We start from the raw sequence: 13,411 nt of genomic DNA on the forward strand, positions 1-13,411 counted from the left end.
TGCAGTCTAACTGCTAGTTCCAGCTTTAGTCATTTCTACATCTACATGCGGAAATGTATTCAACTGCACAATTCAAATTAGGCCCTTATTTTTCTTAAAATTGGAAAATCCCACACATTTACATCTCAACTTTTAAAAAAATTAATAAAAGCAGAACCATTTAAAGAAAAATCACCAATAAATAAACAATAAAATATAAATGTTAACTAAGATTTAACTGAGTCAATTTGGGTGACTCAACTGCTCAGTGGTTAGCACTGCTGCCTCACAGCGCCAGGTGGCCAGGTTCGATTCCCCCCACAGGCGATTGTCTGTGTTGAGTTTGCACATTCTCACTGTGTCTGAGTCAGTTTCCTCTGGGTGCTCCCACTTCCTCCCATGGTCTGAAGATGTACAAGTTAGGGTGGATTGGCCGTGCTAAATTGACCATGGAGTCCAGAGATGTGTAGTCCAGGGGGATTACCCAAGGGGAATGCAAGGTTACAGGGTAGAAGAATGTGGGTGGGTCTGGGTGGGATGACCTTCAGAGGATCAGTGTGGACTCAATGGGCTGAATGGCCTGCTTCCACACTGTAGCATTTCTATGAAGTTCACCACTTCTACAAAATCTCAAACTGAACATTCTGGTTGGCTCAGTTGGGGTCCATTCCAAGGACATTCCGTGATCCAGTATTTAGATTAGAGTGGTGCTGGAAAAGCACAGCAGATCAGGCAGCACAGGGAAATCGATGTTTTGGGCAAAAACCCTTCATCAGGAATAGAGGCAGGAAGCCTCCAGGGTGGAGAGATAAATGGGAGGGGAGTGGAGGTGAGGAGAATGTAGCAAAGAGTACAATAGGTGGATGGGGTGGGGATGAAGGTGTTAGGTCAGGGAGGAGGTGGTCCGTTGCTCCCGATGCGTTCTCCTCTGCATTGGGGAGACTGGACGCCTCCTCGCAGACTGCTTCAAGGAACATCTCCAGGACACCCGCGCCAATCAACCCCACCGCCCCGTTGCCCAACATTTCAACTCCACCTCCCACTCTGCTGAGGACATGGAGGTCCTGGGCCTCCTTCACCGCTGCTCCCTCACCCACCTGACACCTGGAGGAAGAACGCCTCATCTTCCGCCTCGGAACACTTCAACCCCAAGGCATCAATGTGGACTTCACCAGTTTCCTCATTTCCCCTCCCCCCACCTTACCCCAGTCCCAACCTGCCAGCTCAGCACCATCCTCATGGCCTGTCCTACCTGCCAATCCTCCTTCCTACCTATCCACTCCACCCTCCTCTCTGACCCATCACCTCCATCCACCTACTGTACTCTTTGCTACCTTTCCCCAGCCCCACCCCCCTCCAATTTATCTCTCCACCCTGGAGCCTCCCTGCCTTCAGTCCAGATGAAGGGATTTTGACTGAAACGTCGATTTTTCTACTCCTCGGATACTGCCTGACCTGCTGTGCTTTTCCAGCACCACTGTAATCTCGACTCTGATTTCCAGCAACTGCAGTCCTCACTTTTACCTCGTTGATTTGAACCCTACTGTGAATCCTCTTGCAAGGATGCCTGCCTTGAAGAAATTTTCCTCCTCTCTCCACAAGAATCTCTGTGAGTCTCTCTCTCTCGGTCACTGCAACCCTCACGTCAATGGCTATTTCTCCGATTTGCTTTTTACCGGGCACTATCCTCATGATGCTTTGCGAAAACTGAGAGACACAGAGAGAGAGAGAGAGAGAAACAGAGACAGAGATAGAGAGAGAGAGACAGGGATAGATGGACTGATAGAAAGAGAGAGAGAGACAGACAGCAAGAGAGAGAGAGAGACACAGAGAGAGAGAGAGAGAGACAGAGATAGAGAGAGAGACAGGGATAGATGGATAGATAGAAAGAGAGAGAGAGAGACAGACAGAGAGAGAGAGAGAGAGAGACAGAGACAGAGATAGAGAGAGAGACAGGGATAGATGGACTGATAGAAAGAGAGAGAGAGACAGACAGACAGAGAGAGAGAGACAGAGACAGAGACAGAGATAGAGAGAGACAGGGATAGATGGATAGATAGAAAGAGAGAGAGAGAGAGACAGAGAGACAGAGAGACAGAGAGAGAGAGACAGACAGAGACAGAGATAGAGAGAGAGACAGGGATAGATGGACAGATAGAAAGAGAGAGACAGAGAGAGAGAGACAGGGATAGATGGACAGATAGAAAGAGAGAGACAGAGAGAGAGAGACAGAGAGAGAGAGAGACAGAGAGACAAAGAGAAACAGACAGAGAGTCAGAGAGACTCCATGTTTGCTGTATGAATCCATTTTATTCTCTCTACTCTGCAAAGACATTGTTACATGAAATACAGTTGATTTATGTATTCCTATGTATTTATGTATTCAGATCTCTTCATCCGATTGAAATAAATATATAGACATTGAAAAAACAGATCAAAGAAAGAATAATTTAATAACTCAAAAACTTTTAATTAAAGTTAACCCTCCACTTCTGCCCATAGAAACATGTTCCTGTTGAGCTGATCCATTAATGAGTCCTGGAACTCAGCCATGAATTCATAACAAGGTCATCTGAAGAAACAGATGTCTGGTTGTCTGTTCCTGTTGATACACTTGCCAGGTGATGAAAATCTGGCCTATGCACAATTCCCAGCAACAGCCCATTGTCAAGTTCTCACTGTTAGAGTAAGTGAGAATGTACAGAAGAATACTAGATCATGTCATGGGGTAAATGTAGACCTCACCGAAGCAAAGCAAGGAAGGAATTAAACTAGGAAGAAAAACTGAACAAAAGTAAGAAAACTATTAACCATTTAGTGCCTTTCATGATCTCAGAAATCCCAAAATGCTTTACATTTCAAGAAATATTCTTTGAAATGTAGTCAATTATTCCATCGTAGGAAATATAGCAATTAAATTATACACAGCAGGCTCCAACAAACAGCAATGTAAAAATGAACAAATAACCTGAGTGCAATCATGGATTGAGGAATAAAGATCAGCCAAATCACTGGGGAGGTTTCCTTGTTCGTCTTTAAAAGGTGTCATGTGAATGTTTCTCACCAGCAGCTAAGAGGGTACTCAATGCCTCAAATTTGCATCTCATTTAAAAGGCAGCAGCTCCAACAGTATGGCACTCCCTCTGTACTGCACTGGAAGATCATCTGTGCTTTTGTGTTCACATTTCTAGAGTGGGATTTAACCCATAGTCAGAGTGGGAAGTACCACCGACAGAGCTACGGCTAGATCCAAGTGAATTATTTTGCGTTGTGCTTTTTTTTGTCATTTTAAATTAACAAAGAGTTTGTTTTCTTTGTGAATGATGCTAGTATATTACAGAACCTTTGTTGTATATAAACTGGCTTGTTAATCATTCCGTTCCTGAGGAGTGGATCAGTTGCTTAATCATGCAGGGTACAATGTGTCAAACATAGCCCATTGACAGCAACATTCCCAGCTGTGTCAAACTCAGCCCACAGCAGTGACTCTTCCTGTCTGCAGAAGTTATTGTTGCCTGTCTTCTATCTGTGTCAGCTTAATCCATCCAAATCAGCCATTGGACCTAAATCAGCTAATGTAGCACAAGTTCCCTCTTCTATCTTTGTCAGTTAATTACAAAATATCTAATGTTAATTTCAACAATGTCTTCAAGAACAGCCTCAATAGAACACAGTTTGAATTCAGTGTCAATTCTCACTCTCCTTGGATTTCCTATTGCTCAGTAGCAGGCCAATGCTGCACTTTCTTTTGAAGAGAAATTACTGTTAAGTTTGAAAGCAGCAGTACTCAATCACAGAGGAGGGTAAGGCAAATTGTATGGGAATCGCAATGGGAGAAAGATGGGAGATAATCCATACCCAACAATAATTCACACCTAAGACTCAATCCAAAATCTCTGATATTAGCATAATCATTATTCAAGACTTATCGATACAGTTTTAATCAGAATTTATCTGAAGATTTATACCTGAGTGCCCCGATGACACTCACTTTGAACCTCAGGCAGAGCACAAACCCGTAAACATGACTTCAGCACTTTTTGCAAATCCTTATCCCATCTCTCAAATTTCTGGTATTGTCTGACAAAAGACCACTTGTATCTTTCCCATCAAATATTATAAAGATATGAGCAGGTTCTGTGCTTGATTTATACTCACTATACATCTACATATGTTCATTACAGACACAACAAGCATTAATCTCAGTAAATATGCTTCCAAATTAAAAACCTTTTAATGTAGGTCTACAAATGATGTCAAACAATGAAAAACAAAGAACCCAGTCTGAGCTACTGTGTGAAAGTCAAAAACCTATTCATGAGTTTTAGCCTTATCTCCAGGCAATGTAAGACTGGGGACATCAAGGGATAAGCAGTTAGTGCAGGAAAGTGACAGAGGCGGATGGTCACCCGGAATCTCATTGGATGGTAGGGTAGTTCTAATGGGCTGAATAACGTCCTCATGTTCCTGCATTCTCTTACTTTTATTGGGTTGGTCATAGGGAGTTCAGAATCGATTAATTTATATTTATAACAGCTGATTGTTTAACAACATTTTCAGACGTTAAATTATTCATATGTTTTCAGAAGTGGTGAACACATTGATCTTGAAAGGATAGTACTAAAATGGACAGATACTGAACACATTTGCATGAAATTCTTGTGATTCTATTTTAGCATGATCTATTCCACTTTTAAAATCAAAGTATGTTATAAGAAAGAACAGAGGAGTTTTCCAGCATCGGACGATCGTCCGTGTGAAGTTTGCACATTCATTCTCTCTCAGGTGTTAGTTGCCTCCCACAATCCAAAGATGTGCAGATTTGGTGGATTGGCCATCCTAAACTATCCATAGTATCCAGGGGTGTGCAGGCCCAGGTGGATTAGCCATGGGAAATGCAGGGTTACAGGGATAGGATAGGGAGGTGGGTTAGAGAGTCATAATCATATCGTACAGAAACTGACCCTTCAGTCCAACTAGCTTACGCCAACCATGTTCTCAAATTAAACTAATCTCACCTGTTTGACCCATATCCCCCTAAATCTTTCTTATTCATGTACTTATCTCAATGTCTTATCTCAATGTCTTTTATGTTATAACTTCCTCTGGCAGTTCATTCCACATGCAAATCGTTCTGTGTCAGAAAGTTGCCACTCACATCCTTTATAAATCTTTCTCGTCTCACCTTAAAAATATGCCCCCCAGTTTTGAACTCCCCCACTCTATAGAAAAGATCTTTGCTATTCACCTTATCAATGCCCTCATGTTATGATCTTCTATAAGGTCACCCCTCAACCTCGTACATTCCAGTGAAGCAAGTCCCAGTCTATCCAGCCTGTCCTTATAACTCAAGCCCTCCAGTCCTGGAAACAACCTGGTAAATCTTTCCTGAATCCTCTCCAGTTTTATAATATCCTTCCTATAACAGAGTGACCAGAATTGGACAAAGTACTCCAGGAAAGGCTTCACCAACCTTCTGTACAACCTCAACATGATGTCCCAACATCTATACTCAAAGGTTTGAGTAAGGAAGGCAAGTGTGCCAAATGCCTTCTTCACCACCCTGTCTACCTGTGACATGGATTTCAAAGAACTTATGTACCCTAATCTCGAGGTCTCTCTGTTCTACAACACTACCCAAGGCCCGGCCATTAATTGTACGAGTCCCGCCCTTGTCTGTTTTACCAAAATGCAATACCTCACATTTATTCAAATTAAACTCCATCATTTATTCCTCAGCCCATTGACCCATTTGATCAAGATCCCATTATAATCTTAGCAAACCTTCTTCACTTTCTACAATGCCACCAATTTTGGTGTCATCTGCAAACCTACTAACCACGCCTTCTATATTCTCACCCGAATCAGTGATATAAATGACAAACAACAGTGGACCCAGAAACAAATCTCTTTGGAACAATCCTGTGGTTACAGGTCTCCAGTCCTAAAAACAACCCTCCACCACTACCCTCGGTCTCCTACCGTAAAACTAATTTTTATATCTAATTGGCAAGCTCACCCGTAATCCCATGTGATCGTCAAGGTCTACAAAACCATGAAGGGTACAGACAGGATGGATAGAGATAAGTTTTTTCACAGGATGAGGGATTCAATAACGAAAGGTCATGCGTTCAAGGTGAGAGGAGAAAAGTTTAAGGGGGATACACGCGGAAAGTACTTTATACAGAGGGTGGTAGGTGCCAGGAACGTGTTGCCAACAGAGGTAGTAGAGGCAGACACGGTAGATTCATATAAGGTGCATGAGTAGGTGGGGAGCAGAGGGATACAGATGCTTAGGAATTAGGTGTAGACAGTAGATTTGGATTGGTTCAGGCTGAAGGGCCTATTCCTGGGCTGTAAATTTTCTTTGTTTTTTGTTCTTTGTTCTGATCTAACTTTACTAATTAGTCTCCCATGTGGAACCTTCTCAAAAGTTTTATTAAAGTCCATCTAAAATCTACCACTCTGACCTTATCAATCTCTTTGGCTGTTTCCTCAAAAAACCCAATCAAGTTTGTGAGACAGAATTTCCCTCACACCAAACCGCTAACTATCCCTCACCATTCCTTGCCTTTCCCAAATGCATGTACATCCTATCTTTCAGAATCGCACTCAACAACTTACCCATCACCAATGTCAGGCTCATGGGGCGATAGTTCCCAAGCTTTTCTTTACAGCCTTCCTTAAATAAAGGCACAACATTAGCCACCCTCCAGTGCCCTGAAACCTCATCTACATTTATGAATGCTATAAATATTTCTGTGAGGGCCCTACAATTTCCTCCCTAACTTCCCACAACATCTGGCATATACTTGATCAGGTCCTGGATATTTGTCTTCCTTCATGTTTTCTAGGAGCTCAAACACTTCCTTTTCTGTGATGAGAACTATTTTCAAAATATTCTTGATGAAGGGCTTATGGCCAAAACATCGACTCTCCTGCTCCTCGGATGCTGCCTGACCTGCTGTGCTTTTCCAGCCCCACACTCTCGACTCTGATCTCCAACACCTGCAGTGCTCACTTTCTTCCACCATTTTCAAAACATCAATATTTATTTCCCTGAGTTCTGTAGCCTCCATTTCTTGTCTGGATGGGAAGCTTTTTAGAGGGGTGGTGTGGACTTGATGGGTTGAAAGGCCTACTTCCACACCGCAGGGATTCTATGATTCTCTAATTTCTTATGAATTGTTACATACTTGATATTTAAATTGGCAAAGGTCATGTCTGAGCAATAGAATGACACTGCGGGAAAGTTTACAAGGGCAGTGGAGATCAGGTTATATCATAACGCTGTCAGAATAAAGGCCAAGCTTTCTGTTTTCAACTGAACGTGACTTATTTCGGATGTGGGCTTTGCTGGGCCAGCACTTACAAGGGGATTAAAATATTCAGGGATGTTTGACCTTTTTAAAAGACAGACAGGAAACAGAGGGTGTTGGAACAGCATTGTTGGTGTAGGATCGAATAAATATGACAACACAAAATGATCATGGATTGGAACCTGTAAAATCCTTAAGGGTGGAGTTAAGGACTAAAGGGAGAAAGAAGACACTGGTAGGAATAGTCTATAAACCCCTGACAGTAGCTACATGGTAGGACAAAGAAGAAATCAGGCGATTATGAGGGCGTGTGACATAGGGCATGGAACTAAATTCAAGCAGCTACTGTTGTGGAATTTGAAAATGTGTCTCCAGAGTTTGGTCCTCTGGACTGTTAATCTGTGATATTACCATCTCCCCCTAACTGAGTTACCTTGGGGGCGTAAAAACAGGAAGAAATGGGAAAGACAATGGCATAAGACAAATGGTACTGTGTAACATAACATTGGATTCAGCCTTGACTCTAATGAAAAGTAAGATGCTGCAGCTCTCCTATTGTTGCGGAGCTGGAGGAGATCGGGATCATTGGTAAGGCTCTGGATTTGCTATTTGGACTGAAATCAATCACCAGTTGGATCAACAGGAAACCAACCATTGAATTAGTTCATGGTAGATCTTTATCTCAAATCCCAATTTGCTTCCAGATGCTCTTAAAAAACCTTGGTGTTTTGGCAAACATTTTTGAGTTACCCAACATCATTAAACACAATTGATCTGGTCATTCACTTCTTGTTGAGATTTTGAGGTGTAAAAATTGGCTGCTACAAACTGATGAGCATAATAACAGGGAATGAACTTCAGAAGACCTCATCAGCATGTATCAAAATATGAGGAAAATACAAGATCTTTCCATTTATTTTTCTCATTTTCTGGTTTACCCAGTTTGGGTTTTGTAGCCTGCAAATTTAGAAAATGTTTTCCTGCTTCTGTCTTAATGATGGATAGAGCCTAAACAGATCCTCCTGGATTAGTAGCTTAACAGGTTGGGAGGTCCGCACAATGCAGCCTCAGAAAGAAGAGTGCAATTTCAGTTTGAGATAGTAGCTCAGCCACCTGATGTGGTCCCTGACACAAACCTCCCCTTCCCCAATATCAGATAATGTGTCCACACTGCCAGACCCTTGCAAAGCAAGTGCCTTCTTCCTGATTCTCTCAAACTCTCGTTGAACTCTCGTGATTGTTATGGGAGACTTTAACTTTCCTGATATTGATTGGGAAAGCTATAGCTCAAGTTCGTTAGATGGGTCAGTGTTTGTCCAATGTGTGCAGGAGAGTTTCCTGACACAATATGTAGATAAGCCAACAAGAGGGGAGGCCATACTGGATTTGGTTCTGGGTAACGAACCAGGCCAGGTATTAGAACTAGAGGTAGGTGAGCACTTTGGGGACAGTGACCACAATTCGGTGATTTTACTCTCGTGATGGAGAGGGATAAGTGTGTACTACAGGGCAAGAGTTATAGCTGGGGGCAGGGAAAGTATGATGTGTTGAGGCATGACTTAGGATGTGTGGATTGGAAAAGTAGATTCCAAGGCAAGAGCGTAATTGATATGTGGAACTTGTTCAAGGAGCAACTATTGAGTGTCCTTGATAAGTACGTACCTATCAGGCAGGGAGGAAAGGGTCGTGTGAGGGAGCCGTGGTTTAATAAGGAATTGGAATCCCTTGTTAAATGGAAGAGGGCGGCCTTTGTAAAGATGAGGCGTGAAGGTTCAATAGGGGCGATTGAGAGTTATAAGGTAGCCCGAAGGACCTGAAGAGAGAGCTAAGAGCAGCAAGGAGGGGACATGAAAGGTCCTTAGTTGGTAGGATTAGGGAAATAGGGCTTTCTATAGGTATGTTAGGAATAAAAGAATGACTAGGGTAGGAATAGGTCCAATCAAGGATAGTAATGGGAAGTTGCGTGTGGAGGCTGAAGAGATTGGGGAGGCACTGAATGAATACTTTTCATCAGTATTCACTCAGGAACAGGACATTGTTGTCGATATGAATACTGAGGCACGAATAAGTAGAATGGATGGCTTTGAGATATGTAGAGAAGAGGTGTTGGAAATTCTGGCAAGGGTGAAAATAGATAAGTCCCCTGGGCCTGATGGCATTTATCCTAGGATTCTCTGGGAAGCAAGGGAGGAGATTGCAGAGCCATTGGCCTTGATTTTTGTGTCCTCTTTGTCTACAGGAGTAGTGCCAGAGGACTGGAGGCTAGCAAAAGTGGTTCCCTTCTTCAAGAAGGGGAGTAGGGATAATCCTAGTAACTATAGGCCAGTGAGTCTCACTTCTGTTGTGGGCAAAGTCTTAGAGAGAATTGTAAGGGATAGGATTTATGCACATCTGGATAAGAATAATGTGATCAAGGATAGTCAGCATGGTTTTGTGAAGGGCAGGTCGTGCCTCACAAACCTTATTGAATTCTTTGAGAAGGTGACTAAGGAGGTAGATGAGGGGAAAGTGGTAGATGTGGTATATATGGATTTTAGTAAGGCGTTTGATAAGGTCCCCCATGGTAGGCTACTGCAGAAAATACAGAGATATGGCATTGAGGGTGAGTTGGATGTTTGGATTAGGAATTGGCTGGCTGGAAGAAGACAGAGGGTAGTAGTTGATGGCAAAGGTTCATCTTGGTGTGCCGTCACTAGCGGTGTTCCGCAAGGATCTGTTTTGGGACCATTGCTGTTTGTCATTTTTATAAATGACCTGGAGGAAGGGTTAGAAGGTTGGGTGAGCAAGTTTGCGGATGATACGAAAGTCGGAGGAGTTGTAGACAGTGAGGAAGGATGTGGCAGGTTACAGCGGGATATAGAGAAGCTGCAGAGCTGGGCAGAAAGGTGGCAAATGGAGGTCAATGTAGCTAAGTGTGAGGTGATTCACTTTGGTAAGAGTAATAAAAAGATGGGGTACTGGGCTAATGGTAGACTACTTGGTAGTGTGGAAGAGCAGAGGGATCTTGGTGTCCATGTACACAGATCTCTGAAAGTTGCCACCCAGGTAAATAGTGCAGTGAAGAAGGCATATGGTGTACTGGCTTTTATTGGTAGAGGAATTGAGTTCCGGAGTCCTGAGGTCATGCTGCAGTTGTATAAGACTCTGGTGCGGCCGCATCTGGAATATTGTGTGCAGTTTTGGTCGCCATACTATAGGAAGGATGTGGAGGCACTGGAACGGGTGCAGAGGAAGTTTACCAGGATGTTGCCTGGTATGGTAGGAAGATCCTATGAGGAAAGGCTGAGGCATTTGGGGTTGTTTTCATTGGAGAAAAGAAGGTTTAGGGGTGACTTGATAGAGGTGTACAAGATGATTAGGGGGTTAGATAGGGTTGACAGTGAGAACCTTTTTCCACGTATGGAGTCAGCTATTACAAGGGGGCATAGCTTTAAATTAAGGGGGGGTAGATATAGGACTGATGTTAGGGGTAGGTTCTTCACTCAGCGAGTCGTAAGTTCATGGAATGCCCTGCCAGTAGCAGTAGTGGACTCTCCCTCTTTATGGGTATTTAAGCGGGCATTGGATAGGTATATGGAGGATAGTGGGTTAGTGTAGGTTAGGTGGGCTTTGATCGGCGCAACATCGAGGGCCGAAGGGCCTGTACTGCGCTGTAATGTTCTATGAATCCTGACGGGTGCTAGAGAGTGGTACTGGAAAAGCACAGCTGGTCAGGCAGCATCCGATGAGCAGGAGAATCGGTGTTTCGGGCATAAGCTCTTCATCAGGAATGAGGCTTGTGGGCCGGGGGGCTGAGAGATACATGGGAGGGGGAGTGGAGCTAGGAGGGCAAGGTAGCTAAGAATGCGATAGGCCCTTGAATCCTGATGGGCTAAAGTGATAGCTTGTGAAATTTTAGGGTCTTCATATGTTGTTCCCAAGATTACCCTCATCTCCTCTCCAACCCTGTAACCCTATCAATGCAGCCAACTATTTTCCAGGGATAGTCTTGCCTATCCGAGACAAGCAAAGTGTCTAGAACAACTTCAGGAAAAATACCGTCTGGAAGTAACCAGTATTGTTAACAATCTATGGAGTAAGGTGACATTATTGAAGTTATCAAACCAGACGGTGGGGATTAGACATCTTTCTGTTGTAAGTACTGGTACCCAGGGAACTGCACCTCAGGAACTGTATAGGAAGGTCAATACCTGACTGTCCAGATATCCCCTGATAGAAACGACAACATCTTGATCAGGAACATTTTCAAGGAGAATTGAATGACCAGCCAAAGTGCTCAGATTTTGCATACATTTATTAGGAATCCCCTTTCAGCTTTACTTTTCTAACCTTTGAATCAATTAACAGTTGAGATGATTAAATAAAAAGTAGTACCAATGATCAAGCTTTATTGAAAATGAAATGAGCTGAGTAGAATATGTCATCTGAGGTACTCACTCATTCCTTTACACAAGAAAGAACTACATGTAGCCTATATTTCTGATAAATGAGCCCACTTCTGCACTATAGAGTCATTAGCATTCAATGGCACTGAGCCACAATACTCTTTTAGTGAGCCAGTTCAGAAATGATGGGCAAAATGAACTCTTTCTGTGCTTTATTCCTAAGAACCATTGGTGATCTCTCATTCAGAGAGGGGCTTTGATAATGATTGGCCCATGATGCAGAAGCACATGACTGTGGGAGTTCCTTTCAGAGAGAAGCCCTCGTCAGCACCCAGATGTACCTGATAGTATGTGCTGAGAAGATGATTTATATTCATGCAACAGGATTGGAACGAGGGTCTCTGTGTTCTTTCCCTTCCCAGTGTCTGTTTACCCACTTCTCTCATCTTGACATTGATGGGGAGAGGAACAGGATCTGAAGCTTGACCAGCCGCTCCTATTGATCAGGGACCGATTTGCATTCCAACTTAGTTTTCTCATTTGAACTTAAGTTCCCTTTCCTAACTAAAGTCGACCATCCCAGTCCAGATAGCTATAGCTGAGAGCTACATTCCCCAGTAGCCATTACATTTTGGGGAAGAGAATTCCAAATTCAAATTCACATTTCTCCAAAAGTAAGTTCATGTGACCATACAAACTAATAGCAGGGATTGGCCATTCATCTCCTTGTATCAACTCCATCATGGAGTTCAATCATGGCTGATCTCTCTGTGACATCAAATCCACATTTGCACCAACCCAATAACTTTTCATGCCCATGTTTATCAAGAATCTTATCACCACTGCCTTAAACATATTCGAGATCTCTGCTTCCACTCCCATTTCAGGAAGTGGGTTCGAAAGCCTTACAACCATCTGAGAGAAAGAAAGAGGTTTTTACTGAATCTCTCTTGTAAATGGTCAAGCTTTGATTTTTAAACAGTAACCCTCAGTTCTAGATTGTTCCATAAGAGGAATCATCCTCTTGACATCCACCCCTCGAATTTTACATATTCCAATCATGTCAACTCTTACTCTTCGAAATTCCAGCAGGTATGACCCTAGCAGTCCAATATTTCCTCATACCACAACTCTCCCATTCTATGTCAGAGTTTGGTAAACTTTTTCTGAACGGTCTTATGTCTCGGGGAATTAAGGGCTACGGGGAGAATGCGGGTAAGTGGAGTTGAAGTGCCCATCAGCCATGATCGAATGGCGGAGTGGACTCGATGGGCCGAATGGCCTTACTTCCACTCCTATGTCTTATGGTCTTATGGTCTTATGGTCTTCAACATCCTTCCTTGGGTACAGAGACTGATACTATGCACAGTATTACAGTGTGGTCATTGCAGTGGCCTGCGTAATTGAAACATTGCCTCCATATTCTTGTGTTCAATTCCCCTGACAACAACATTTGATTAACTTGCTTAATTATTTGCTGTACTTGTATATCAACATTTTGCAGTTCATGCAGTAGGACACCCAGATCCATCTACAGTCTCTCACTATTGAGAGGATATGATTCCTTTATATTTTTTCTGCCAAAACTAGACAATTTTGCATTTTCCCACTTTATACTCCATTTGCCACTAGATCTTTGCCCACTCACTTACCTGTCTATATCCCTTTATAACTTCCTAGTATCCTCTTTATAATTTATTTTCTGAACTTTTTTGTGGTCATTATCAA

At 42.9% G+C, this 13,411-nt stretch overlaps 1 protein-coding gene across 2 annotated transcripts in view; it reads right to left on the minus strand.

Annotated features, from left to right (window-relative positions):
* LOC140493855 (SH3 and multiple ankyrin repeat domains protein 2-like) overlaps nucleotides 1–13,411 on the minus strand; it is a 1,358,365-nt gene that overhangs the window by 712,207 nt on the left and 632,747 nt on the right. The gene's annotated exons all lie outside the window — the stretch shown is intronic.

Source organism: Chiloscyllium punctatum, chromosome 22 (genome assembly GCF_047496795.1).
Source record: "Chiloscyllium punctatum isolate Juve2018m chromosome 22, sChiPun1.3, whole genome shotgun sequence".
Lineage (NCBI taxonomy): Eukaryota > Metazoa > Chordata > Chondrichthyes > Orectolobiformes > Hemiscylliidae > Chiloscyllium > Chiloscyllium punctatum.